Consider the following 25,087-nt stretch of genomic DNA (forward strand, 5'->3'; position numbering starts at 1 on the left):
CCTAAATTTGTTGTCGAATTTGTAACAAAAAAATATTCGTTCTAAAAGTTGGCAACAAGAAGTTTGGGACGAAAATTTTTTCGCCACAGAATTCGTCTCAAAATATTTTGTAACGAATTTTTTTAGAAATTCGTCTCAGAATTCATCCAGAAAACTGTATTTTTTGTTGGGATGTTTGTCCGACCTAGAGAAAAAAAAATACCTGATCTCAAACCGCATTTACTCTTTGCCACCCAAGTCTAACTCTCACTCTCCGGAGTTTTCATCACCGACATCTCCATCTCTAGGGTAATATTTTTTAATTATATATTATTTATTTTTATTTATTGTAAATTTCTTATTGTTTTAAAGTTAGTGGCTAAATTTATTTTGACTTAGTTTTAAAAAAAATATTTGATTAAATTTTATAAAGTTTGATTGTTATTTAGTTATATTAAAAAAATTACATCAACTTTTACCAGAGAGATCCAATTATTACTTTGGAGGAAAAATTACATTAGATGTGTAAGTTAAGATATTTTTTAAGAAATTTTTTTTGAAACTTCCATAGGGATAAAGAAAGAGAAATGACCATTCATGAATTCTTCTCCGTGAAAAACACATTAGTGTTAAAAGAGTAACCCCTTTGCGTCATTCTTCAACATACTAGAAATTCGACATCTTAAGAGATTACTGAATATATTTGAGAATTGAGATTTTAAAGTAAACATTTCTATATAGAAGCACACATGTTCAGATGGATTCTAATGTTTACTTCTAGTGCTTTATTTAAAAGACTATTTTACAAGAAAAAAAAAATAAATCTATTCCGTTTGGAAACCCTACCGAGGACATATTCTTTCCGAATGGATTTAGATATGGATGTTTTGCTATTTTGTAAATTTTATATTTTATTTTATTTCTATTTTGTTTACTTCTAGTATATATAAATTACCTTTAGAGATTATAAATATTGTCGATTATTGCGATAACCTAGAAAGTTATAATTAGGTTGAGATAATATATAATTATACGACTCCTTAATTTTAAATATTTGAGGATGTTTTTGCATCAATTACTCCTAGTCCTATCCTCTCCCTATTCAATCGGCAAGAAACATCGTAATATCGAGAATAAGTAAGTAGAGATCTATTTATTTTCATATAAATAAAGGGTTAAGTTAGTAGGAGTCTCACCTACCCCGATAATTATTATGTGTATTTCAATTAATGCTAAATTCATGTTAAATAATCAAAAGTTTTTAATTAATTATGTATTATTATTGATTTTGTAAATTATTGTTGATATTCTCTTTACTTCCGTGGAAGTTCATTTACTTGGGACATTCTTATTCAATTTGAGTTTACACTACAACAGGGTGAGACGTCGGTTGCACAATTTCATACAAACTCTGAGGAAGAAGTTAGATGTTCACATTGTATTGAAAAACAAACAAATTCAAATGTTTAGTCTCCAAAATGAAATTTTAGTTAAAATTAATGAAGAATTAGTTGTCATTATAGAAATCGAAAATTTTTCTGATCCAATTAATTATCCAACATAAGAGTCTCATCTGACCATATTTCAACTAATGTGACAAGAAGAGGACATGACAGATTGATATATGAATCGTAATGCTCCAACAATACAATGAATATGTCTGCCAATTTAATTCAGTGTCCTGGTTGCAAATGTATCAATCTTAAAAAAAGGAACGATTAAGTCGATTTTAGAGCCATTGTATTTCCATGATTTTAGTTAAAATTATGTGAATTAGATTTTACATGGTGCATTTGTCGAAAATGATAGAGTAAAATAGAGTGTCAATCAAGAGCCAATTGATAATTATTATAATAACTTTGAAATCACTAATATGTGTGAGACAACATATGATAATTATTCAGAAAATCTAAAAACGTTTATGAAATTTTTAGGGAAACAGAGAAATTGTTGCATAAGGGATATCAACGTTACACAAAGTTGTGTGCACTTGTAAAACTATACAATACCAAAGTAAGACGTGGAATGAGTAATGTTCTATTTTCAAATCTATTAATGGATTTTGGGATATACTTCCAAATAATCACAATATATCTTCCTTAATGTATGATGCAAAAAAAACATTGAGTTGTTTGGTGTTGACACATGAAATCTTGATGCCAATCATACATTTGGTTCTTTTGCTAGATCCATAGTACCAATCAACATAAAATTCTAGCCTACTATTCCAGAAAACTTAAAACAAAAATTGTTGTTAGAGATTTCGGTAAGATTATACATATACATATATGATACAAGAATTTTTACTTTAGATACTTTTTTCATTATGTCGCCATGTAAAATTCTTTAACTAGTGTAGTCTTGTTCCCTCAATTGCCGGATAAAATTCCCTATCTAACCTTTCCAAATTTGTTGTCTTAAATATATACATACAATCTCAATTCAAGTTTGTTTTCTAATTCTGTGTTGTCACTACCTTTTTAATCCATTTTTGCCATATTAATTGTATAATTATCTAGTCTATTTTCTTATTATTTTCTTACTCCTATTAAACCTCTCAATTTATAGTACTAGTTAATATTTTATGGTGTAAAATGTGTTTGAATTAGCACCATAAAGTAAGGCTATGATGAGTTCAGTAGCTCAGAAGTGACGAGATTTCAAAAATAAATTCACTAATAGATTTTTTTTTTTTGCCAAATAAAGGTAATTTTGAAATTTTGATTTCTCCATCTAGTCAATATCATATCTCAAAAATAGTTTAGAAAACATTTGTGAATGAGAGATTTCATCCATCATGGAAAATATTTTATAGCATTATCATGTTTCCTTTAAGAATTATTAGTTTTCATAGTTAACTCAAGAATATAATTGTAAGATATGGAAAATCATAATAATCTTAAAGAATTTTTTTGAAAATTTTTATAAATTTTTCAAGATTTAAACGTATTGGTACCCCAAGGTAGTTTTGATGTGATCAACCAAGTTAGGTCAGGTCTTGTTGTGTTTAACTTTATGTCTAAGTGTGCAGGAAGTTAAGAGCACAGAGAGTCAAGCAAAAGACGCAACAAGTGAGAAGGATGACACGGAAGAGAGCTGATGGGCTCGGTGCGCCTAAGGGACGAGGTGCTGCGGAAGAGTACGCGGGCGGACGAGAAGGAGGCACACAATGTTTCCGAGGGACGAGAAGACGGAGAGGAAGCTTGCTCGAGAAGGCCGGAAGTTGGGTTCGGGTGAGCGCTATTCCGAATGGCCGAAATTACCCAAACAAGAGGAACTAGAGTAGAAGACCCGGACCGAGACAAGCGAAACCGGAGCAGAAGGCCCGAATTAGAAAAAGTCAACTTGGTTGACTTTTCTGATTCAAGCGCTCGAACTCTAGGTGCCCAGAAGCCTTCCGGGCTCTTGGAATTGAATTCTATCCGGATCGCGTTTGACCACGATCTGTTACGAAGGGGATAAAGTTTTATCCCCCTTCAGGCGCCTGGAACCATTCCAGGAGCCCTGACTAAGGCTATAAATACAACCTTGGTCCAAGAACCTAAATACAAAAGGCATCTTGAGAAATAACACTTGTACGCTTCTAGTTTTCGTTTAGCTTCATCTTTTTGTACGATCATTGCTGTAAAGAGGCTTCTCTGCCTGAAAGTGATATTAGTGCGCTCTACTTCCTTGGATTAACAACCTCCTCAGTTGTATTCAAATAAAAAACTTCCGTGCCTTTGTCTTTTTGATTTCTTTATCATTTCTTATGCAAGTATTCTTTAATTAAGTTAGTTGTTCGAGAAAAGTTGCTCTTTTGTTTTATTTGTACAGGGGCTATTCATCCTCCTCTAGCTAGCCACCAGCGGTCCTAATAAGTGGTATCAGAGCAAAGTTCACTTTAAGAGGATTAACTGTCGAACGAAGCACACGAGATGGCCAGACCAACCATTTACCCACCAAAGTTCGAGGGGGAGTTCGCGAGCTGGAAAAAGAGAATAGAGATATTTTTCAAAATTGATTTCGATTTATTATTAATAATGGAATTTGGTTTTGAAGCACCCGAGGGCAAGGAAAAGTATTAATGGACGAAGAAGGAGCAAGTCGACTACATGGCAAACGACAAGGCAGAGTTTCATCTGCTGAGCATTCTACCGCCATAAGAAGTTAACCGGATCGGAGTTTACGAGTCCACAAAGTAGCTCTAGGAGATTTTCCTGGAACTACACGAAGGAACCTCGGAGGCGAAACTTGTGAGACGAGATCTACTTCGTAATCAGCTTACCAACCTCTGATTTGAAGAAAAAAAACCATAGTACACCTTCACTCGAGGATTAAGGAGTTGATTACCGGACTTTCGAATCTCTGAGAAAATGTAAGAAATCGAGATTCACTAAGGTACGCACTTAGTGAATCAGTGGAACTCTTCACCTAAGTTAAAGATCAAGAACAAGGATAAAGGAAAGAACAAGAACCCTGTCCAATCGAATAAATACAAGACTCTAAAGGCGACGTGGGATGAAACGTTGTCCAAATCAGAAATCGAAGTCATTGCCGGACTTGCATTAGTGGTAAGTCATCAAGAAGACGAATATGAAGCAACCTCGTTCGAAATGAGTATCGAGAGCATCGATGAAGGGAGAACGACATCGGAAGAAAGTAGCAGTTCAGGGGGAGCTACGGATAACGAGATCGACAAAGTAAGTCAGGTACGATTTCTTCCACCTGATAAGTTATTTAAATTTGTTAAATTATTAACTAAAGACGGTTGTAAATTAGAAAAAGCAAATAAAGAGTTGAAATTAATTCTAGCCAAATCTTGTCCATTAGAAGAATTTGACAAAAGAAAATTAGAAAAATGATATTTTACAAAAAAATAAAGAATTTGAAAAATCATGCTCATATAATACAAGTATTAGAAAATTTAAAGATCTAAATTGATATTTTAATTATCACAAAGGGCAAATTTGAAAATTTTCTCAGAAATATATTTCAAAGAAATTTTTAATTAACTCAGTTGGAGGGAACCTATATTAGGTTCCAAAGACTTGTCTAAATTAAAGTTTAATTGGACTTAATGCTTTCATAGAGTACATTAAATATTTGATTTCCTTATCAGGCTTTGTTTAGAAAGTGATTATTGCTCCAATAACCAAGAAGGCCTAGTGCCTCGTCATAGTCTAGAAGCCAATTAACAAAATAAAATATTTAATTGACTAACTGATAAAATATTTAATAATGATTAGATAATGCTTTACATAGTTGTCAATACATATATAACCAAATTTTTAATCTCAAAGTTTTTTTTTAAAACTTTATCTATTCAGAGTTTTTTTTATTACAAACTTAAAATTTTTAACTAAGAATTTTTTTTTTGGCTAACAAATTTTTAGAAGTATCAGTTTAACTTTGAAAATTAATTTACCAACTTAATTAAGTAGTTTTTTTTCCCTTAGACTTTTTTGTGTACCTCATTTTTTATGTGATCAAAGGAGGAGAAGGGAAGAAGATTAAGTATAAGGGGACGTAGTGCAATTCAAAATTTTAAATTTAAACTTTTTTTGTACTTTACTGCATTCTTGTAATCTTTTTAACTTTATATTTGTTTACCCTACCTTAACTTGAGTTGCTCACATCAACAGGGGGAGATTATTAGTACCCCAATGTAGTTTTGATGTGATCAACCAAGTTAGGTTAGGTCTTGTTGTGTTTAACCTTGTGTCTAAGTGTGCAGGAACTTAGCAGCACAGAGAGTCGAGCAAAAGATGCATCTAGCGAGAAGGACGACACGGGAGAGAGCCGACGGGCTCGGTGCGTCTGAGGGACGAGGTGTTGCTGAAGAGTATGCGGGCGGACGAGAAGGAGACACGCGGTGTTTCCGAGGAACGAGAAGCTGGAGCAGAAGCTTGCTCGAGATGGCCGGAAGTTGAGTTCGGGTGAGCCATATTCCAAATGGCCGAGATCACCCAAGCAAGAGGAACTGAAGCAGAAGACCTAGATTGAGACGAGCGAAATAGGAGCAGAAGGCTCGGACTATAAAAGGTCAACTTGGTTGACTTTTTTGGTTCGGCCGCTCGGACTCCGGGCGTCCAAAATTGAATTCTATCCAGATCGCGTTTGATTGTAATCCATTGCGAAGGGAATAAAGTTTTATCTCCCTCCAGGCGCCTGGAACCCTTCTAGGCGTCCCGACTAAGGCTATAAATATAGCCTTGGTCTAAGACACTAAAGACAACAGGCATCTTGAGAAACAACACTTGTACACTTCTATTTTTTTTACTGATGTGCGTAAATATTATGATCGTTTATGTATGTTTAAACGCACATTCACTTGCTTTATTTGTATATATTCTTCTCACGATCATCTCTCCTATTGTTTATTCAGTATTAATTACTCTTTTGTCGGATATCTGCTCTTTGTTTGGTTTTGTGTTGACAGGGATAACTTTTGGAGTGAAAACAGCGATTGTCGACGTAATGGAGCAAAAGAAGAAAACCACTTGACATTGGTCGTGCAACCCTGCATAGCCGTGTGGCTATTCCCGAGAGAGAGCAGCACACGGTCGTGCGACCTTGCACGGCCGTGCCTCACGACCAGAGTCGAAGGAAGACATGGTCGTGCGAATCTCGCAAGGTCGTGCCACTCTACGCGAAGAAGGAGAGGAGCTGGCCGTGCGGATCTCGCACGGGCGTGGCATGGGTCGTGCGGCGCCCGTGCCCTAGCCTATAAAAGGGCTCTTAACCCTTCCCCTTGAGAAGGGGGGGAGGGTGAGCTGAAAAAGAGAGATACACTTTGGTGTCGTTCCACGCCGTTCCGGACCTCTGTTCGACGATCCGAGATTACCTCCATCACCGCATCAACTCCAGAAGCAAAGGATTAGATCCGAAGATCACTTGACGTCATTGAATAAGCATCTCTATTCCCTCTCTCTTCTTGTCCGGGGATTGAATGTTTAATTATACTATGTCTTTGAGTTTTTTCCCTACGTCTATGGAGTAGATTCTTTGTTCAAGGATAATGGAGTTGTTGTGGATAGGTTATGATGTAAGATTCATGCTTATGCTTTCACTCATTAAATGATTTCACTTGTCTTGTTTCAATTTGATATGCATGACACTTGTTTACCATGTCATATTAATTGATTGTGTTGGGATTGCTATTTCGTAAAGAGAGGATCTTAGATCGTATACCTGAGGGGCCCTAGTGACAGGGATAACCCGTTCACGAGCATCTAGGATATTTCCTCAAAAGGAGAGGTAATTTCTCAACAAGGAAGTAAGAAATCAAATCAAACCCCTATCTCTATCCTTAATAATACCGATCAGGTTTGCATTCTTGTGATCTACCGAGGCGCCATAATGACAGGGGTTAACCGTAACATGATTTCACAGGGATCTTCTCTGTTTAGTGCTTAAGGGTAGTAGCTATAACTTCCGACGAGTACATGTTGATTGACAATGAGGAAAGGATAGAACATGATATATTAGTTATCACCGCAACGAAACCGAACTCTTAGAGCTCTTCCCAAACCAAGTAAAACTCTCTCTCTCTCTCTCGCCAGTTCTCACATCTACTTCCTAAGTTCTTTTCTTCTCAAGAAACAGTTCACTTACAACCATCAGTAGTTTAGCTAATTTTACGTGAACAATCACTAGTGCTTATAATCAGTCCTCGTGGGATCAATAATCTATTATTACTGACGACGTATCCGTTCACTTATGGAAGCGTAACAAGTTTTTGGCACCATCGTCGGAGACTGCACCTATAACATTAGTGATAATCATATTGGATTAGACTATACTTTGTTTTTCTTTATTTCACTTTACTTTCTGCATTATTATTATTATTATATTAACGCTTTCTTTTATTCTGCACTTGGATTATTCAATATCTTTTTTTTTTTTTGCATGCGAAGAGCTAATCTTTCAAGAAAACTTCTGTCATTCGATCCAGAAATTGATAGAACTTTCCTGAGCAGAAGGAGCTTACAAAAACTCCAAGCAGAACAAGAAACTTCAGAAATGGCTGACAAGCTTTTGAAGGACTACGCAGCATCTTATGCATGAGGGCTTCAGTCTAGCATCACCCGACCACCAATTGAAGCTAACAATTTTGAAATCAAATCTGCAGTGATCCACATAGTTCAGCAAAATCAATTTGGAGGAGGACCGCACGATGATCCCTGATACAGTAATCTTACTGTGATTTGACAGACACCCTGAAAGACAACATTGTTAGCTGAAACAGTAATCTAACTGTAAATCTTACGATGATCCTAATTGTGAAACAATAATCTTACTGTAATCTGTCTTCCTCCAAGATATAATGTTGTTTGCTGGTAAAAATTAAGCCACGGTTTGACTCTGTCTTTCAGGGAAAATCCAAAAAGATGTAATCTTACTGTTTCTGGAGGGACCCCGTTCACTTTCATAGTACTACAGATCTCATAAAAAAGTTGTCCTCCTCCAAATCATAGTAAGATTACTTCTTTTTGGATTTTCCCTGAAAGACAGAGCCAAACTGTGGCTTAATTTTTTACCAGCAAACAACATTACATCTTGAGAGCAGTGTCAGCAGAAATTTCTGGATAAATTTTACCCGCCAAGTAAAACTGCACACATGAGGAATTTAATTGCAAGCTTCAAACAGGCAGACTCAGAATCATTATTCGAAGCATGGGACATATTCAAGAGTATGCTGAGACTGTGCCCCCATCATGGCCTCGAGAAATGGTTGGCGCTACACATGTTCTACAATGGAATCAATTATCACACGAAAGTGTCCCTCGATTCTGTAGCAGGAGGGGCGTTGATAAACAAAAGTCTTGATGAAGCTGAAGACAATAGAGAATGTGGCCCAGAACCATCATTAGTGGGCAACCGACAGATCTGGAGGTTCCTATTCTGGGAATCCAATAAAGGCATTAGGAAAATTTGACGTAGATGTAGTCACGCTCATGTCCGCAAGGCTGGATGCTCTGACCAAGAAGCTTGAGACCATGGGGAACAACACAGCCAATGCAATAGTGTGTGTGCGAAACTTGTGGAAGTTTGGATCATGCTCAAGATATTTGCCCCCTAGGGCCAATACAAGCACAAATACATCAACTTGAACAATGCGATGTGATAGTCGGTTATAACCAAAGGCAAAACAATCCCTACTCCAGCACATACAACCCTGGGTGGAGGAACCACTCAAAATTTTCTTACCGGGGAAATCAAGATCAAGAACCAGCAAAGCCAAGCTACCAACCTGGGCAACAAAATCACCAATCTGGACCACAGACTTATCAACAACAGTAACCTTCACAACTGTCCAGAATTGAAAAGATGCTGGAAGAAGTTCTCTTGGAGTAAAAAGAGATGAAGAATGAAATCAAGCAATTGAATCAAAGAATGGAGAATTCTAAAAAGCATCAAAAGATGCAAGATAGCCAAATCGCTCAGATAGCCCAGTCCTTTTTAAGAGCACCGGGAGCATTTCTGGGAAAGCTCGACATAAACCCGGTGGAACATTGCAACCGCATTGAGCTGAGGAGCTGACAGACTTTGGGAGATCCCCAAATGGGTGCTCAGAAAGGAATTGATTTAGAAGAAGAGCTCTCTCCTCTCATGCCTAATTTAGTCCAGAACAAGGATAGGGAGGAGATTACCAAGAAGGTTGAAGGGACTCTTCCACTTCCCCCACAAAGTCAGACGATTTCTTTCCCTCAAAAGCTAATAACATCCCAAAAAGATGAAAAGTTCCACTGATTCCTTAAGAAGATTAAAGAAATCTGCATTGAAGTACCTCTAATAAACGCACTGCACCAAATGTCGAAGTTTGCCAAACTTTTAAAAGGTATTCTTTCTAACAAAAGACAGAAGGGCGACTTCGAGACTGTAGCATTCACGAAGAAGTGCAGCGCTCTTCTCACAGCAAACACTCCCCTGAAGCTCCAGGATCCAGGAAGTTTTTTTATACCGTGTAAGATTGGCTCTGAGCTCATACACAAGGCTTTCTGCGAGTTGGAAGCGAGTGTCAGCCTACTTCCATACTCGTTATGCAAGAAACTAGGACTCTAGAACGTCAAACTTACTACTATGACACTACAATTGACTGATCATTCATGTAGATACCCAATGGGTATAGTGGAGGGCGTGCCAGTAGAGATAGGTGGATGCATCGTTCCCACAGATTTTGTTGTCCTGGATATGGAGGAGGATCCAAAGATCCCAATCATCCTAGGAAGACCGTTTCTTGCCACCGTTGGAGCCCTCATCGATGTGAAACGTCACAAGTTATCCCTAGAGATCGGTAAAGAAATGTTAGAATTCGATTTATCTGATTCTCCTAATTGCATCTCTTTTTTTCAGGGAAATGCTAGCAAGTCGAATATACACAAAGCTGAGGAATGCAGTTTCCATAGGAGGCCGCTGGACATGATGCATGATTTGGCAAAACTTGATAGGTCGCCCCCAACAAGCAATAAAAAGTATATTTGTCCTACACGAGTGAAACTGAAGGCGCAAACTGGAGCATTAACCCTAGGAGGAGAGCCGTGCTTCCATGGGTTTAGTTCACATTAACTGATACGGGGTCGAGCTAATGACCTAAAGCAAACATTTCTTGGGAGGCAACCCAAGGGTTTTGTTTTAATTCGTTATCCGCCTATCATTTTATTTTAGTTCAATCAAGTATTTTTATTCTTGGATCTTTGTTTTCAGGATGTGCATTAGCCTCCACGAGCTGGCCGTGATCGTTTCATAGGCGTAACAGCGTCGGAGAGGTCAAAAAGGAGGAGAGCGAGATACTACGCGCATAAGGCAGTCAGCCGTGTGAATCTACACGGCCGTGCGAAGCTGACAGAGGAGGAAATGACACAGGTCATGTGAACCCACACTACCGTGTGGCCTTTGCAGAGAAGGAACAATGCACGGCTGTGCGGATCTGGCACGACCGTGCAAAGCTACCCGAGGAGAAGAGTGCACGGGCTGTGTCGGTTGACACGGCCGTGCGATCTCGACTGAGAGGAGGAAAGATGGGGCCATGCCAACAGGCACGACCGTGCGGCAACCCCATCAACCAGGCCGTGTCTTTAAGACACGACCGTGCCTTACCCATGTGCGCCTCCAACCATCCTAAATAACCCTATTTCCCATCTCTTTATCTCAAAAAAAAAAAAAAAATTCCCTTCCCCACTACATCTCATCAACCTTCATTACCTACATCTAAGACTCATCTTTACTGAGATCTAGATCTAGATATAAGTTTTCTTCAAGCCCCAAATCTGAAAAGAGATGAACAATTCCCCTATCCTTCTTCTTTCTCCTCCTCTATCTTCAAGATCCACATCCACCCACAAGAAAGTCCTCAAATTCGCCTTGCATATCATGTCTCAAATCCTGAAGAGACTCCGAAGAGGAAGCGGTGGAGCTAGCGAAGGAGATGCACCGGGAGGAGACAAAGGCAAGGGAAAGACTTCTTCATCCAAAGACAGACAAAAGGGTGTCACACAATGAAGGTAACGACAACGAATTTAATATTGTTTTTAGAAATCAAGAACATAAAGCTAGATATGATATTCTTGTTGCTAGGAAAATTATGTGCATTAGATATATGGATCCAACCACCATGAATATGTTAGGGATTAGGCATGACGTAGATTGGATGATTAGCTCCTTTGATTGGCATGACATGATGTACACACGTCTACCGACTTACCCCTGCCTAGTCCTGGAATTTTTAAGTTCAATTGATGTTAAATTTTCTTCTGAGGATAACTACATTGGGGTTATAACTTTCAGGTTGATGAGCAAAGAAATTCGGTGGACGTTTAGTGATTTTAATATTTGTTTTGGTTTACCTACTGAGGTGCCCGTGGATTTGATGGTACTATAGACTGGAATGGATTTTGGGCTTCAATCACAGGATCAAAGAACGCCCTCTAGAGCAAAGACATCACACATGCAAAACCCTACTTTTAGATACCTTCACCGTGTGATGAGCAAAACAATCTTTGATCAAGGTGAGAGTGATGGGGTGGTTAGGAAAGTGGAACTTTATTCTCTTTGGGCGATGCTAAATAAAGTCGACTTTGATTCTGAGTTTCATTTCTTACAAAACTTGTTGAGAGCAGGTAAAACATCTTCGGGGATGATAGTGTTTGGCGGTTTAATCACCCAAATAGCAATAAATCTAGGTTGTGAGCTTGATGGGCTGGAGATCATTCATGGTAATGATAAGATCAACATCGACTCTTGTCTTGCAATGAAGATGATCTGTCGGGACGAAAATGAGTTTGCTTTTCCTAGGAACGATGGTTTCCCATTACCCCTTCCTTGTCCTGAGCGCACTTCAGTTCGCAACCCCGCGAACTGGGTGATCATTGATTCAAAACCCGAGTTTGTTTCCTCCCTTGTAGGAGATATCGAGCACCACCAAGAGCCCTCGTCATCAGGACTCCCGCAACCCTCCAGATATCCGGAACCTGTTAGACACTCTTTTGCCTATGGTACGAGACCTTCAAGATTTGATTTCTCTTATTTCCGTGCCTCCTTAGACTCGCTTCATGAGAAGCACGCTACCCAACAATAATTGTTGGAGGGTCGCTTCAAGTTGTCTGATGACTAGTATAGGGAGGTACAAGACCATTTTCAGTTTACTAGAGACTTTCATAGTCAGGTGACATGATTTGTTCAGGATTATGAGGTTGACTAGTAAAGAATGAGGAATTTCATGGATGATATGGATATTACTAGACAACAAGTAGACGCTCTTTACTAATATCACCAGCACATTGACCATCTCCCTGGTAAGCCTAGATTTCCCTACGACACATGACGGGGATCCCCTTATCCCCCTTCCCCACCACTGTTTTGATTTCATCTGGACATTGAAAAGTCTAGGTTTTGGGTGGGGGGAGGGGTGTTGTGTTTGTACAACCTAAATCGAGTCGAGTTTTTTTTCTTGTCCTTTTGTATATTGATTTATTTTGCTTTATCTACTTGCATTTCATTTTATTTTTCAGTTTCATATTTCACTTTCTTTTTCCACTTGTAGTTTTTCATCGTGTTTATTTTGAATAGTTTTGAGGCATATTTGAGAGCATCGAACCTTCTACTTCTGCTGACTTGTCCAATAGCAAAATGACTAGCACGTGTATTTTTTTAGTTCATGTGTCATAGAGATAGTGTTAGTATGTTTGGTGTACCTCCTTTCTCTATCTTTAATAACATGAAATAAGCTAAGTATTGTATGGAATTTAGTATAAATTTTGGCCTAACTTTAAGGATCTTACTTTCACTTCACTTAAACTTGAATAGTAGAAATATTTTGAAATAGTTATGATTCATCCAATTTGTTTAGTACTTGTGTTCTCATGGGGATTCCTTAGTTACATTTTGGTTACTGGATGACCTCGGATCATGGAAGCTCATTCAGAAAAATCTAAATCCCAACATTTGCATCTTGCATTTGTGATTAATGCTACACTTCTATAGCACCAAAAAAATATATATATTAAAAAAAAGTTGAAAAAGGGATAAAAAAAATAGTTGTCGTGAGTGGAAACTAACATTTACCCCTTTGAGACCGAGTTAGGTTACTGGGGAAATAAATGTTATGTTTCTCTTGATTCCGAGTAGTATCCTTTGAGACCTTGTGTAATTTAAGGGAAACAAACTAAGTGTATGGCAGGTAAGTGCCTATCACCGGGAACATTATGAACTCAATTGTATGACGACTTGACTAGGATAGTAAATTGAAACTTGAAGAGTTTGAGTCACTTATTACACCGAGCACAAAGAACTTATGCTTAGGTTATACTTAGGTTACTCCACAAACATGTTTATCAATGAAACTAGTTGATAAAGTTAGGCGAATGCACTAGGGATTATGATACACTATAAGAACTCATGAACATAGATTGCAGCGTTTTGTTTGAGGACAAGCAAAAGTTCAAGTCTGGGGGTGTGATGTGGGTAGATATTATGATCGTTTATGCATGTTTTAACACATATTCACTTGCTTTATTTGTATATATTCTTCGCACGATCATCTCTCCTATTATTTATTCAGTATTAATTACTCTTTTGTTAGAGATTTGCTCTTTGTTTGATTTTGTGTTGATAGGGATACCTTTTGGAGCGACAACGACAATTGTTGACGCATTAGAGCAAAAGCAGAAAATCACTTGACATCGGTCGTGCAACCCTGCACAACTGTGTGGCCATTCTCGAGAGAGAGCAGCACACGGCCGTGCGAGCTTACATGACCGTGCCTCACGACCAGAGTCGAAGGAAGACATGGCCTGTGGATCTCGCACGACCGTACCACTCTACTCGAAGAAGGAGAGGAGCTGGCCGTGTGGATCTCGCACGGCCGTGGCACGGGCCGTGTGGCGCCCGTGCCCTAGCCTATAAAAGGGCTCTTAACTCTTCCTCTTGAGAGGGGAGCCGAAAAAGAGAGATATACCTTGGTGTCGTTCCACGCCATCCTAGACCTCTGTTCGATGTGTTGGTTGCTACTCGGAAAACCTAGAGGTTCCACTGTATAAAAATTTTGTACAAAGGTCTAAACCTTTTCATAGCTACCATGTGTTCTTTTAAATTAAATTTTGGATCGCCTGCGGAACTTAACACGTTTGATCCAAAACTTAATCTATTTGTTCTTTTAGGTTTTGACTTGGATCTCCTGCGGAACTTAACACGTTCGACCCAAGTCACCTTAAGTTATTAATTCCATTAAATATTAATTTCCATAATTGGTTCCCAGTACTGACGTGGCGAGGCACATGGCCTTCTTGGATATGGGAGCAACCACCACCGACTAGACAAAACCTTTTATGGAAAGCTAATATTTAATTTCCTAAAATAACTTTAGGTTAACCGAAAGGAACAATCAAATCACAAGGAAAATAAAAAACAAAAGAACACAACATCGAAAAACATATTCGAAATCCTAGAATCGTAAGCCTCTTGTATTTGATATTATTTCCAAAAATAACTAGTATGATGCGGAAAGAAAAATTACTAGTTATACCTTTTAGAAAGACCTCTTGATCTTCTACCGTATTCCTCTTCTAACCTCGGACGTTGTGTGGGCAACGATCTTCCGAGATGAGAAACCACCAACCACCTTCTTCTCCTCCTAGCTAGGTTCGGCCACAACAAGGAAGTTTTACCAAGGATGAAGAACAAAACACCAACCAAGCTCCAAGAGATGCAAGCTTTCTCTCCTTCTTCTTCTTCTTCTTCAAGTAGTATCCAGCCACCGCAAGAGCTCCAAGGGAGATGAAGGATTCGACCACCACAAGAGGAAGAGAGGGAGAGGATGATGGCCGACCACAACACCAAGGAAAAGAGGAAGAGAAATAATAGAGGTTGTTCCCGTGAAGGCACCCTCACCCCTTCTTTTATATTCATTGGCCTTGGCAAATTAGGAAATTTAATTACAATAAAATTTCCTTGACATGATTTAATTGAGAAAAATAAAATAAAATTTCCCAATTAAAAACATAATGGCCGGCCACATCATGAAGGAATAAATTAGACAAGTTTTAATCAATAAATTAAAACTTCCTAATTTGTTTCCGGAAATTTTTAAAATAAAATTTCTCTTCAAAAATCTCTTCATAGTTGATAAAAAGAAATTTCTATAATTTTAATTTTTCAACATGTGAATAATTTTTAAAGAGAAAATAAAATATCTCACCAATCTACAAATAAGGAAAGAGATATAATCTCTTTCTTTAATCTTTTGTAGATCCTTTACAAGAGAGATATTTTAATTTTAATTCCCTTTAATAAATTATATCTTCCACATAATAAAAATTAAAATTAAAATTCTTTTTAATTTAATATAGCCGGCCCCCTCTAGCTTGGGTTCAAGCTAGGGCCGGCCACCCTAAACCATGCTTAGGCCGGCCCTAGCTTGGTTCCCAAGCTAGCTTGGCCGGCCCCCTTTAGGTGGGTATAGGTGGGTATAGTACTCTATAAATAAGAGGCTACGATAGGGACCGAGTGGAGGAATTGGTTTTGGTCTCCCGATAAAATTAAGCATCTCGTGTTCGCCCCGAACACACAACTTAATTTTATCAATAATAATTCATTCCACCAGAGAACTATTATTGAACTACCGCACCAATCCCAAATTACATTTTTGGGCTCCTTCTTATTATGAGTGTGTTAGTCTCCCTGTGTTTAAGATATCGAATGTCCACTAATTAAGAGAGTTACTGACAACTCATTTAATTAATATCTTAGTCCAAGAGTAGTACCACTCAACCTTATCGTCATGTCGGACTAAGTCCACCTGCAGGGTTTAACATGACAATCCTTATGAGCTCCTCTTGGGGACATTATCAACCTAGTATCTCTAGGACACAGTTTCCTTCTATAATCAACAACACACACTATAAGTAATATCATTTCCCAACTTATCGAGCTTATTGATTTATCGAACTAAATCTCACCCATTGATAAATTAAAGAAATAACTATTAAATATATGTGCTTGTTATTATATTAGGATTAAGAGCACACACTTCCATAATAACTGAGGTATTTGTTCCTTTATAAAATCAGTATAAAAGAAACAACCTCAAATGGTCCTACTCAATACACTTTAAGTGTACTAGTGTAATTATATAGTCAAGATAAACTAATTCCTAATTACACTACGACCTTCCAATGGTTTGTTCCTTTCCATTTTGGTCGTGAGCTACTGTTTATAATTTATAAGGTACTGATAACATCATCTTCTGTATGTAGCACCACATACTATGTTATCTACAATATAAATTAATTGAACAACTACAACTTAATGTAGACAATTTGACCAAATGTGATTCTTTATTCAAAATAAATGTTTACAAAAGCTTAGGCTTTTAGTATACACTCCAACAATCTCCCACTTATATTAATGACTAAGCTGCCATATCTTCTACAATACATCTGATTCACATTCCCTCCACATGCCGATCGAAAGCTTTCGCCGGAAGGACCTTAGTGAAAGGATCTGCCAGGTTATCTGCTGATGCAATCTTGGTGATGACAACTTCTCCTCGCTTCACGATATCTCGTATCAGGTGGTACTTGCACTCTATATGTTTGCTTACCTTATGAGCTCGTGGTTCCTTCGAGTTTGCAACTGCACCACTATTATCACAATAAATTGTGATGATTTTGGGCAAACCAGGAATCACATCTAAGTCCATTAGAAAGTTCCTGAGTCATACTGCTTCTTTAGCTGTCTCAGAGGCTGCTACATACTCAGCTTCCATGGTTGAGTCTGAAACGCATTTCTGCTTAACACTCCTCCATGCAATGGCTCCACCTCCTAAAGTAAACACATAGTCTGATGTAGACTTACTGTTGTCCCTATCTGATTAGAAATCTGAATCCGTGTAACCCACAGGGAGCAAATCGTCTGCTTGGTAAACTAGCATATAATCTCTAGTCCTTCTCAGGTACTTCAATATATGCTTTACCGCAGTCCAATGTCCTTGTCCAGGGTTACTCTGATATCTGCTAACCATGCCCACAGTAAAACAAATATCAAGTCTCGTACATAGCATTGCATACATTAAGCTTCCTACAGCCGAAGCATAAGGAACTGCTTTCATGTCCTCTATCTCCTTTGATGTCTTCGGAGACATCTCTTTAGATAGAGCTGCTCCATGCCTAAAAAGTAAAAAACCTTTCTTGGAATCCTGCATGCTAAAACGAGCAAGGATTGTATCTATATATGAAGCTTGGGACAGACACAACATTCTTTTCTTACGATCCCTTATAACTTTGATCCCAAGAATGTGTGCACAATCTCCTAAGTCCTTCATATCAAATTGTTTGGACAACCATACCCTTACGTCTGATAATACCTTGACATTGTTGCCAATTAACAAAATATCATCTACATATAGTACAGGAAATACCACCACGTTTCCGTTACACTTCTTGTATACACAAGACTCATCCGGACACTGAATAAATCCATATGACTGGATTACTTCATTAAACCGGATGTTCCAAGACCTTGAAGCTTGCTTTAGTCCATAAATGGACCGATTGAGCTTGCATACTAGATGCTCTTTGCCTTTTTCAATGTATCCTTCTGGTTGCTTCATATGGATGTTCTCTTCAAGACTTCCATTAAGGAAAGCTGTCTTGACATCCATTTGCCAAATCTCATAATCCATATGAGCAGCAATGGATAAGAGTATCCGGATAGACTTAAGCATGGCTACCGGTGAAAAGGTCTCCTCATAATCGATTCTCTCTTTCTGAGTGTACCCTTTCGCAACAAGCCTAGCTTTGAAGGTTTCTACCTTCCCGTCTGTCCCTCTTTTCCTTTTGTAGATCCACTTGCATCCAATGGCTTTTACACCATCAGGTGGTTCTACAAGCTCCCAGACCTTATTAGAGTACATAGACTCTATTTCAGAATTCATTGCCTTTTGCCAAGATGCTGCATCTATATCTTGGAGTGCTTCGTCATATGTTCGTGGATCAGGTTCATGTTTACCCGGGATCAAGTCCGAAGACTCTCCCAAAAACATGAATCTTTCAGGCTGCCTTACAACCTTTCCACTATGACGAGGCACTGTCTGTGGTTGTGTATCATGTGTGACACGTGTTGCAGTCTCTTGTGGTACTTTATCTTGTACTGTTGGTACTGAAGTAGACGTGTCCTCTCTAAGTTCTTCTAAAACAACTTTACTACTGGGCTTGTGATCCATTATATAGTCTTCTTCTAAAAACTGGGCATTGGTGCTAACAATGACCTTCTGGTCTTTAAGACTATAAAATAAATCACCTTTCGTTCCTTTGGGATACCCCACAAACACGAGAACTTCTGTACGAGATTCTAACTTATCAGCATCTGGTTTCAGCACATGTGCTGGACTACCCCATATCCGAATATGTCTTAGACTGGGCTTTCGCCCATTCCACAATTCTGTGGGAGTAGAAGAAACTGATTTAGAAGGTACTAAGTTTAGAATATACACTGCTGTTTCCAGAGTGTATCCCCAAAACGAATTTGGTAATTCCGAGTAACTCATCATCGATCTAACCATCTCCATAAGAGTCCTATTCCTTCGTTCTGCCACACCATTCTGTTGGGGTGTACCAGGTGTGGACAGTTGGGATTGAATCCCGGCCTCTGATAAGTAATTCCTAAACTCTCCTAAGAGGTATTCGCCACCACGATCAGATCGTAGTGTCTTGATACTTTCACCTAGTCGTTTCTCCACATCAGCCTTGTACTCTTTGAACTTATCAATGCACTCGGACTTGCGGCGCATTAGGTAAATATATCCGTATCTTGAATAATCGTCTATGAAAGAGACAAAATATTCAAAACCTCCTCTTGCCTGGACAAACATAGGACCACACAAATCAGAGTGAACCAATTCTAACACTTCTTTGGCTCTATACCCCTTGGCCTTAAAAGACCTCTTGGTCATTTTACCTTCCAAGCAAGATTCACAAGTTGAAAAATTTTCCAACTCTAATGAACCCAAAAGTCCATTGGTCATAAGCCTCTGAATCCTACTTAAGTTAATATGACCAAGCCTTAGATGCCAAAGATATGCTTGGTTCATTTCTGAAGGTTCTTTTCTTTTATTAGAGTTAGAAGATCAGTTATAAATTTCCATGTTTTGCTTTGTGGGAGAATTTGGATTTAAAATATACAAATTGCCAACTAATGTACCAGAACAGATAATCACTTTATTTCTCTTAATAATTACATCATTACTAAAAGAAACTGAATATCCATCCAAAAACAGTTTAGAAACTGAAATTAAATTCTTTCTAAAATTGGGTACATAAAGACAATTTCTTAAAACCAAATTTCTATTTCTATTAAAAGATAAGTAGACGTCTCCCACTACAACAGCCACCACCTTAATAGCATTGCCCATGCAGACGATAATCTCTCCTTCAGATGTCGTCGGGTTTCCTGGAACCCCTGCAAGGAATTGCAGACATGATCAGTGGCTCCCGTATCTACACACCAGGTGCTGGTAGATAACATCGCTAAACATGTTTCAACAACTAGAGCATGAGATATACCTTTGTTGTTCTGATTCCTACGAGGACAACCCTGACTGCTTGCAGATGAAGCACTTGCCCTTCGGCTTCTTCATTCCAGCTTTAGGTCCCGTACTCTGAGATTTATTCACTTTCTTTGCTGAACCAACTTGTTTCTTCTTCTTCTTTCCTTTCGGTTTAGAAGTAGAACCATTTTCAGCATAGTGAATATGAGAATTGTGACGAAACAAACCTTCTGCTGCCTGAAGTTCTGTCAGTAGTTCCGCCAATGAATATACCCTTTTGTTCATATTGTAATTCAGGCGGAATTGCTCAAAACTTCTAGGTAGTGTTTGGAGGATCATATCGATCTGGGTTTCCCCATCAATTTCTCCTCCAAGGATTTGTATCTCGTTTAGATAAGCCATCATCTTTAGGATATGATCCCTCACAGGAGTACCCTCTTGCATGGTGGCTGTCATTATCTTTCTCATGGCTTCTTGCCTAGAAGCCCGATCCTGATGACCAAAGAGTTCCTTGAGATTGTTCATAATATCATAGGTTGTTGGTAAATCTTGATGCTGATGTTGCAATACATTTGACATTGAAGCCAAAATGTAACACCGCGCCATCTCATCTGCTTTTATCCATTTCCTATGATATTCAATCTCCTCTTGGGTAGATTCCCCAGTGAGTGCATCAGGACAAGGTTCAGTCAGTACAAACTTATAGCTTTCAGCAGTAAGAACAATGTCCAGGTTCCTTTTCCAATCTATATAGTTAGGACCAGTAAGTCTATTCTGTTGTAGTATGATAGACAGTGGGTTGAAAGTCATCCTAAGAATCACAAATAACTTTTGGTCAGAACTCTAAATTTAGAATAATATTAATTCCTCAAACAATACTATTTTAAATTAACCAACACCTTAAAACACCGCGAATGTTGTATGTCACGATAGTGTGGACGTATACAAATTCAGCATTTGTAAAAGGAGGGTTTATCCCATTAATTTTACTATCTTGCCAACCTAATTTTTTGACAAATAAAATTAATAGTTGGTATCCTTTGGTCACACGAATAATAGCAGTGACTCCGATGGGGAGGATACTATTAGACGTGCCTAAGTGTATACCACTACTTGACACTAAGTCCATTAATAAGATTGTGCCCCTTTCGATGGGTAAGATCACACGCTCTTAATTAACTTCCTATAGTCATCCAAAATGGAAGTTTGTTCTAGTGATCCACAAACAAGCTCATCCGATATGGAGGAAGGCACTCAGAGCCAACGCGCAAGCTTGTTTGCATCACTTACAAACCAGTAATGGAGACCGTGGAATTTATTTAAAATCTCTCTCCCACTTAGTTATTTATAAATGAGGAATTTTAGCTATGCTAGCCTACTAGACATGTATACTAACATGCACACACAACACAAAATAAAAGCAATAAATAGAAAATCTAATTTTCAACTATTATGGCTTCCATCTATGGTTGTCCTCCGTGTGTTCTCATCCCAAGCTGCTGCCATATTTGGCCACCGCCACCGGGTCTAGCTGTCGCATCCATCTTGCTCCTTGTTCCACTGCGCCTCTGGTCCTCAGAAGGTTCCACGCTTTGCAAGATTCGATCCGCGACATAAATAGAATTTTACAATTTTGATCCTATATTCCTCGAAGGAATGTACATGTAAACTAGATCGAACATAAAATAAAAATTTACATCCATCGATCCTATATTCCATAAAAAGAATGTACATGTAACTAGATCAAAATAAAATCCTAATAAAAACTAAATACAGCTCCTGCTGTATTTTATAATACAATCATGCACACACATATAAATTGCCCTTGACATGTCCAAGGGTCCAATCACACACATAAAAAAAACTATAAGCCATAATAGTTGGATCCCGCATCCACAAAGTTAGCACATCCTACTATTAACCTGCCTAAATTATGTATGACATGTGCATAATTAAACTAATACCAAATACACAGAGGCAAAACCCTAGCTCTGATACTAATTGTTGGTTGCTACTCGGAAAACCTAGAGGTTCCACTGTACAAAAATTTTGTACAAAGGTCTGAACCTTTTCCTAGCTACCATGTGTTCTTTTAAATTAAATTTTGGATCGCCTGCGGAACTTAACACGTTTGATCCAAAACTTAATCTATTTGTTCTTTTAGGTTTTGACTTGGATCTCCTACGGAACTTAACACGTTCGACCCAAGTCACCTTAAGTTATTAATTCCATTAAATATTAATTTCCATAATTGGTTCCCAGTACTGACGTGGCGAGGCACATGACCTTCTTGGATATGGGAGCAACCACCACCGACTAGACAAAACCTTTTATGGAAAGCTAATATTTAATTTCCTAAAATAACTTTAGGTTAACCGAAAGGAACAATCAAATCACAAGGAAAAGAAAAAATAAAAGAACACAACATCGAAAAACATATTCGAAATCCTAGAATTGTAAGCCTCTTGTATTTGATATTATTTCCAAAAATAACTAGTATGATGCGGAAAGAAAAATTACTAGTTATACCTTTTAGAAAGACCTCTTGATCTTCTACCGTATTCCTCTTCTAACCTCGGACGTTGTGTGGGCAACGATCTTCCAAGATGAGAAACCACCAACAACCTTCTTCTCCTCCTAGCTAGGTTCGGCCACAACAAGGAAGCTTTACCAAGGATGAAGAACAAAACACCAACCAAGCTCCAAGAGATGCAAGCTTTCTCTCCTTCTTCTTCTTCTTCTTCAAGTAGTATCCGGCCACCGCAAGAGCTCCAAGGGAGATGAAGGATTCGGCCACCACAAGAGGAAGAGAGGGAGAGGATGATGGCCGACCACAACACCAAGGAAAAGAGGAAGAGAAATAATAGAGGTTGTTCCCGTGAAGGCACCCTCACCCCTTCTTCTATATTCCTTGGCCTTGGCAAATTAGGAAATTTAATTACAATAAAATTTCCTTAATTTCTTTGACATGAATTAATTGAGAAAAATAAAATAAAATTTCCCAATTAAAAACATAATGGCCGGCCACATCATGAAGGAATAAATTAGACAAGTTTTAATCAACAAATTAAAACTTCCTAATTTGTTTCCGGAAATATTTAAAATAAAATTTCTCTTCAAAAATTTCTTCATAGTTGATAAAAAGAAATTTCTATAATTTTAATTTTTCAACATTTGAATAATTTTTAAAGAGAAAATAAAATATCTCACCAATCTACAAATAAGGAAAGAGATATAATCTCTTTCTTTAATCTTTTGTAGATCCTTTACAAGAGAGATATTTTAATTTTAATTCCCTTTAATAAATTATATCTTCCATATAATAAAAATTAAAATTAAAATTCTTTTTAATTTAATATGGCCGGCCCCCTCTAGCTTGGGTTCAAGCTAGGGCCGGCCACCCTAAACCATGCTTAGGTCGACCCTAGCTTGGTTCCCAAGCTAGCTTGGCCGGCCCCCTTTAGGTGGGTATAGAAGGTGGGTATAGGTGGGTATAGTACTCTATAAATAAGAGGCTACGATAGGGACCGAGAGGAGGAATTGATTTTGGTCTCCCGATAAAATTAAGCATCCCGTGTTCGCCCCGAACACACAACTTAATTTTATCAATAATAATTCATTCCAGTAGAGAACTATTATTGAACTACCGCACCAATCCCAAATTACATTTTTGGGCTCCTTCTTATTATGAGTGTGTTAGTCTCCCTGTGTTTAAGATATCGAATGTCCACTAATTAAGAGAGTTACTGACAACTCATTTAATTAATATCTTAGTCCAAGAGTAGTACCACTCAACCTTATCGTCATGTCGGACTAAGTCCACCTGCAGGGTTTAACATGACAATCCTTATGAGCTCCTCTTGGGGACATTATCAACCTAGTATCTCTAGGACACAGTTTCCTTCTATAATCAACAACACACACTATAAGTAATATCATTTCCCAACTTATCGAGCTTATTGATTTATCGAACTAAATCTCACCCATTGATAAATTAAAGAAATAACTATTAAATATATGTGCTTGTTATTATATTAGGATTAAGAGCACACACTTCCATAATAACTGAGGTATTTGTTCCTTTATAAAATCAGTATAAAAGAAACAACCTCAAATGGTCCTACTCAATACACTTTAAGTGTACTAGTGTAATTATATAGTCAAGATAAACTAATTCCTAATTACACTATGACCTTCCAATGTTTTGTTCCTTTCCATTTTGGTCGTGAGCTACTGTTTATAATTTATAAGGTACTGATAACATCATCTTCTGTATGTAGCACCACATACTATGTTATTTACAATATAAATTAATTGAACAACTACAACTTAATGTAGACAATTTGACCAAATGTGATTCTTTATTCAAAATAAATGTTTACAAAAACTTAGGCTTTCAGTATACACTCCAACACGATGATCCGAGATCACCTCCATCACCGCATCAACTCCAGAAGCAAAGGATTAGATCCGAAGATCACTCGACGTCATTGAATAAGCATCTCTATTCCCTCTCTCTTCTTGTTCGGGGATTGAATGTTTAATTATACTATGTCTTTGGATTTTTCCCCTATGTCTATGGAGTAGATTCTTTGTTCTAAGATCAAGGAGTAGTTGTGGATAGGTTATGATGTAAGATTCATGCTTATGCTTTCACTCATTAAATGATTTCGCTTGTCCTGTTTCAATTTAATATGCATGAGACTTGTTTGTCATGTTGTATTAATTGATTGTGTTGGGATTGCTAATTTCGTAAAGAGAGGATCTTAGATCGTATACCCGAGGGGCCCTAGTGACAGGGGTAACCCGTTCACGGACATCTAGAATACTCCCTCGAAAGGAGAGGTAATTCCTCCACAAGGAAGTAAGAAACCAAACCAAACCCCTATCTCTATCCTTAATGATACCGATCAGGTTTGCATTCTTGTGATCTACCGAGGCGTCCTAGTGACAGGGGTTAACCGTAACAAGATTTTACAGGGATCTTCTCTATTTAGTGCTTAGGGGTAATAGCTATAACTTCCGACGAGTACATGTTGATTGACAATGAGAAAAGGATAGAACATGATACATTAGTTACCACCA

At 38.0% G+C, this 25,087-nt stretch overlaps 1 pseudogene; it reads right to left on the bottom strand.

Moving 5' to 3' along the window:
* Positions 1-8,613: 8,613 nt before the first annotated feature.
* On the bottom strand, positions 8,614-8,685 carry LOC121994710 (annotated as a pseudogene).
* Positions 8,686-25,087: the final 16,402 nt, after the last annotated feature.

The sequence above is a fragment of the Zingiber officinale genome, chromosome 1B (assembly GCF_018446385.1).
Source record: "Zingiber officinale cultivar Zhangliang chromosome 1B, Zo_v1.1, whole genome shotgun sequence".
Classification (NCBI taxonomy): Eukaryota; Viridiplantae; Streptophyta; class Magnoliopsida; order Zingiberales; family Zingiberaceae; genus Zingiber; species Zingiber officinale.